We start from the raw sequence: 5,986 nt of genomic DNA, 5'->3' as shown, positions 1-5,986 counted from the left end.
GCACCTCCATGTTACCAGAAGTGTGGTCATCCAGCCACACCCACCTTTTGCTTCTTATTCGGTTTACCCTGTTTGCTGACAAAACCCAGGGCTTTTCTTGTTGCAGGAACTCCTTTGCATGTTAGGCCACACACCCCTAACGTAGCCAATCCTAATGAGTTTCTGCTGTTGGGTGTGGCCTATTATGCTAATGAGTTCCTGCTGGGTGTGGCCAACTCGGGAGCCAGCCGGAACTCCGTTCCTGTGCGTTCCTGCCCAAAAATAGCCCTGCCTGTAGGAATGAAAGCTAAGGACCCTTGTTTCACCTAGACCCCCATTGTCCCACCCAGGGTACCCTGCCCGCCTTGCCTGGACAGACGGAAGCAGCCGGATCCACAGACGTGCAAGTGTCGCTGCCGGCGCCGCCCTCAACGCTGCCGGAACCTTGGCTTGGAACTCAATGAGCACAGCTGCAGGTGGGATTCCCCGTAACCTCTTGTTCATTTTCAGTATTCCTATCCCACTTTTGGACTGGGATGATCAAACCATGATGGAAAGCGGGGACTCAATTTTTCTCCCCTCACAAAACATTTGCATGGGATTCTGCCTTCCCATTTCCACTCGTATCTCATCAGTATCAGAGACTTACTTAGAGAAGAAAAAGAAAACAAAGATCTAGAGTTGCCAACTTCCAGGTTGAGGCTGGAGTTCTGGAATTACATCTGATCTCCAGGCTCCATAGATTGTTTGCTTATTTATTTATTTAAAACATCTATTCCCCTACTCCTGGAGAAAATGGCTGCTCTAGAAGGTGGACTGGAAAATATAGCCTACCAAGGTCCCTCAAGGCCTTAAGCAGTCAGGGACCAATGTTATCTGTGGGGCCGTCTCCTCCGGTTTGGTGCAGTGGTTAAGTGCACGGACTCTAATCTGGGAGAACCGGGTTTGATTCCCCACTCCTCTGCTTGCACCTGCTGGATGACCTTGGGCAAGCCATAGTTCTGGCACAGCTGTTCTTGAAGAAGAGCAGTTTCTGTCAGAGCTCTCTCAGCCCCACCTGCCTCACAGGGTGTCTGTTGTGGGGAGGGGGAGGGGAAGGAGTTTGTAAGCCACTCTGAGACTCTCTTGGGTAGCGAAGGGCAGGGTATAAATCCAATCTCTTCTTCTTCGTCTTCTCCGATATGTCCCCAGGAGAATGTTACGCTCTTCGGATAACAATCTGCTGGTGACCCCTGGCCCTAAAGACATCCGGGCTGTCCTCAACCAGGGCCAGGGCCTTCTCAGTCCTGGCCCCAACCTGGTGGGACACTCTGCCCAATACCACCAGGGCCTTGTGGGATCTTATGCAATTACATAGGGCCTCCAAGGTAGAGATGTTCTGCCAGGCTTTTGATTGAGGAAAATGACGGTTTACATCTTTGGCTGACACCTTCTTCCCTCCTCTCCTCAGACTGTTCAATTCCTCCCTCTCCCCACACACCTACGAGGCAATCGCAGGCCAGAAACAGGGAAATCGGCAGATTTCACCACTTGATTTTTTTCAGATTAATGTATTGAATGATAAGAGGCAGTTTTATTAACTGTCTGTATTTATTTTATAGTCTTAATGTTTTACTATGTTGTATATTGCCCAGAGCCCTACAATAATAGGGATTCGGCGATTCACAAATATAATAAACAAACAAACAAACAAATCCCACCCTCCCAGGCCCCACTCTCAGATCTCCAGGTACGTCTGAACCCAGAGTTGACAACCGCCCTGGGGGGGACTCCACCCCGACGTGCGCATCACCCGGAAGTGACGCGACCATGCCGGGCATGCTGGAGGCGGGGTCACGGCCATCCAAGGGAAAACTCTATGGTTTTCCCTTGTATGGCCATGCCCCCGCCCCCAGCGTCCCTGGTGTCCTCCCGTCACTTCCGGGTGACGTGCGTGCGGCGCGCACCAGACACCGGCCGGGAGCCCCCCGCTCCCGGCAAAGATCAACTTGGCAACCCTAAGCCCAGGTAAGCAAAGACTCCAAACCTTGCCAAGCAGACCGTACGGCAACCCTAAAAAGACCATTTACAACAGCAATAAAACCCTCATAAAACAGCAGATGAAAATACAATGGATTTTTTTTTGGGGGGGAATCTTTCTAATAGCATTCAAGGTTACCGGGGGGGGGGGGGGCGCTATCCGTAGACCAATGATTCACAAAAGAAACATTTAGACATTTCTGGGACTCAGCCGAAAGTCTCTGTTATAGAAAGAACTCCTCCCCCCAGCCTTCTTTTGATCTTGAAGGCATCGGAGCAAAGAAGATTTGAGAAACGTTGGGGAGGACATGGGGGGGGGGAGCAGCACAGCTAGGGATATGAAACAAAGCTGTGATGGAGCGCAGAAAGAACCTGGATCACGATAGGGACTGAAACCAGAGCACTAACAGCATCTGGAACACCCCCTGCTGTCTAGAATCGTAGCAAGCCAAACATCCCCAAGGAACGAGCCTCCATCACTTTGGTGCTGTCCCTTCATGGGTGCCCCATCCTGTTTCAACAAGGCATCTTTGACCTAAGAGTAGGTTTGCCAACCCCCAGGTGCGGCCTGGAGGTCTCCCAGAATCACAGCTGATCTCCAGGCAACAGAGATCCATTCCCTGGAGAAAACCGCTGCTTTGGAGGGTGGACCCTGTGGCATTATACCCTGATGAGGTCCCTCCCCTCCCCAAAGCCCTCCCTCCCCAGGCTCCACCCCCCAAATCTCCAGGAATTTCCCAACCCAGAGTTGGCAACCTACCTGAGAGGGTGGACAGCTTCATAGGGAAAAGGCAATGAGTGACCTCTCCTGCAGCACTTTTTAACCTTTCTTCCACAACGGAATTATTTCCACAAAGACCTACCCACTGAGGAATTCCTTCAAACCTCCATGTTCAGGTGCATACAGGTGAATAGCAATCAGTCTTGAGAGGGGCCATGGCACCTGTCTGGCATGCAGAAATCCCCAGGTTCCATCTCCATCCAAAGTATTCCATTGCCCGCCCTCCCCAGGCTCCACCCCCCAAATCTCCCGGAATTTCCCAACCCAGAGTTGGCGACCTACCTGAGAGTGTGGACAGCTTCATAGGGAAAAGGCAATGAGTGACCTCTCCTGCAGCACTTTTTAACCTTTCTTCCACAAGGGAATTATTTCCACAAAGACCTACCCACTATTCCTTCAAACCTCCATGTTCAGGTGCATACAGGTGAATAGCAATCAGTCTTGAGAGGGGCCATGGCACCTGTCTGGCATGCAGAAATCCCCAGGTTCCATCTCCAGCCAAAGTATTCCATTCAGCAGGTGGTAGGAAAGATCCTTGTTCTGTTTTGAGTCTCTGGATAGCTGCAGTAGAAGAAGAAGAAGAGATTGGATCTATACCCCGCCCTTCACTTGACAACCAGTGTTCCCTCTAAGCTAAGTTAGTGGGAGCTAGGTTGCAGTTTTTTAGCCTCTGGCTCACAGATTTTTGTCTTACCTCAGGAAGGGTGACTCCAGAGCAAACTCATTTATGCATCAGCCAAATCACTCGTTCACAACCAGCTCTTCTTCTTCTAAGTTCGATTCCCAGCATATCCAGTTATAGGCTCCCAGGTAGTAAAGCTAGGAAGGATGCCTGCCGGAAGACCCATAGCCAGGGGCAGAGGAGTCCCTGCTTTTTATTCAGAGTGTCCCAGGTTCAGTCCTCGGCATCTCCCACTGAAGCACCTTGATGGTGGTGGAAAGTCCTCTCAAGTCAGTGGTGGAAAGTGCCGTCAGGTCACAGACCGCTTATGGCGACCCCTCATGGAGTTTTCAGGGCAAGAGACATTCAGAGGTAGTTTGCCATTGCCTGCCTCTGCACAGCGACCCTGGACTTCCTTGGTGGTCGCCCATCTAAGTCCTGACCGGCAGGGGTCATTTCATAGAAAAAGAGGTGCAGGAGCTCATTAGCATAAACTATTAGCATAACTTATTTGCATATGCCACACCCCCTGACATCACTGGAAGTGTGTCAGAAGGCTAAACCCACCGCTCAGGCTCCACTGGACTGTTTTGGATTGCTAGCTATTGGGGGAGGGGGGGAATGCGCAGATCTGTCCTTGCAGAGGAGGGAGAGCTTGTACCTGAATAAAACTTGGTCTTCAAGGTGCCTCTGGACTGTTTTGGACTGGGGGGCCGGGGGGAGCTCTGCAGCTTATCTGGCTGCTTCTTGCTCTGACTGAGGGTTGCTGGGAGCAGGGGGTGGGGCTTGTTGCATGTGCCCGCCCCCTGGGCTCTTTACTGCCGGAGCTCTGCTCCTGTGCGCTCCTGCAGGAAATGACCCCTGCTGACCGGGACAAACCCTGCTTAGCTTCCAAGGTCTGACGGGATAACCGGGGCCAATCCAGGTCAGGGCTGAATGCGTTTAGGTTGCAGGAAAGACCTTTCTCTGCCCGAGAGCTGCCGCCAATCAGAACGAACAGTCCTGAACTCGACATGCCAAGGCTCCGACTCGGTATCAGTCAGCTTCCTTTGTGAGGCTGCAAAAGGAGTGACCTGTCTTTCCAAAAGTTGCCCGTCACACCCACTTCTTGATTCTTCAACTTTAGCACGTAAATACCCGATTGAGCGCCCTGGGGCCAACTGCCCGAGGTTCACCTCCCGGCTCTCTGCTGCAAAGGAAGTTTCAGATACCAAAATGCATTGTTTAAGCCATCACCAGCTGAAGTGTCCTCCCCTTCTCTCCGCAGGTGTGAGAAGCTCCGCAGATGATCCAACAGGAGAGCGAGGAGGAGGAGGAGGGGGGCTTTGGAACACCCCCTTCCCCACACTGCATTGTCCCTGGATAAGAATCTGGAAAGAAGGACTTGAGGGACAGATGGCTGGTGGAGGCCATTCCCTGCTGGGAACAGACTAGGGTTGTTTGTCGGGAAGACCACTTTGTCCAGGAGACATCTGACGACTGCCAGGAAGAGATGCGTACGGCCGCCTTGGCCCACACACACCTTCATTCTCTCTCTCTGCGGCAGAGTGAGGTCGTACGGCATAACGCCAGGACTGTCACAGAAGCTCAAAGATCTCACCCCAGCCTAGAGACATTTTAGAGATGCTGCATCCGTATTTAAAACCCTAAACCTCTGGTCCACCTACGTCTCTTTTAATTTAATGGCCTCCCCTTTGGAGGCTCCTTCTCTTGTCCCCCCCCTCCTGCCCTCCCCATCTTTTTTACATTCACTGCCTTCCCACAACTGCAGTCTCTCCAGGAGACCCCACCCCCCAGGCTGAAGAAAGAGACACTTAAAGCTTTGGCAGTCGTGGGAGCCCCACGTCCGCTTGTCCTTCCTGTCACGCGATGTTATTGTTAGGAATATTATTATGTTATTATAATATTCATATCCATAAAGATCTGCCTGTAAGACCCGGCCACGGGACGGCGACCCCTCTGCGGCTGGTGGCCTGGGGAGTCCGTTCTCCCAGGCTTGCTGATTTATAAAACTTCATCAGGGTACTTTTACAAGTTCTCATAAGCGAAAACATAATAGGTCTCTGCCCCGAGGTGTTTGGAATCCGGGCCAGGGTGGTGGGAGGGCAGTGAAGGAGAAGGGAATTGATTTTGACTTTTTTTAAAAAGAAGGTGTGTTTTTCTTGCGTTTTACGGTCGAGATGAGGAGTCCTGGCGTTCATAATAGCTTTGGGGACCTAATTAACGAAGTCCTTATGCTAGTGTGGTATAGGGGAACCAGCGTGGCGTAAAGGTTAGAGCAGGGGCTCCTCCAGGACTCTTTTGTGGTCCTCGAGCAAATAGTGCCAGGGAGGAAACAGGAGACTGCTCAGGGGGGAGTGGGCGGAGCCACTCCGATTGTGGCTTCAGCATGGCAGAACAACCTTATCTGTAGGAGTCAAGAAGCGTGGGAGCATCTCCGCGGTGCTGCACCGCTGGCTCTCCAGTCTGCCCATACGGGTTTTCCTGTCTCTCCCAGCACCATGAGGCCTTGCAATGAGGACACACTAACTCAGAGCTTACCAGCT

The sequence above is a fragment of the Gekko japonicus genome, unplaced genomic scaffold, assembly GCF_001447785.1.
Source record: "Gekko japonicus isolate JY-2015 unplaced genomic scaffold, Gekko_japonicus_V1.1 scaffold248, whole genome shotgun sequence".
Classification (NCBI taxonomy): Eukaryota; Metazoa; Chordata; class Lepidosauria; order Squamata; family Gekkonidae; genus Gekko; species Gekko japonicus.
This window is presented reverse-complemented; position numbering follows the sequence as displayed.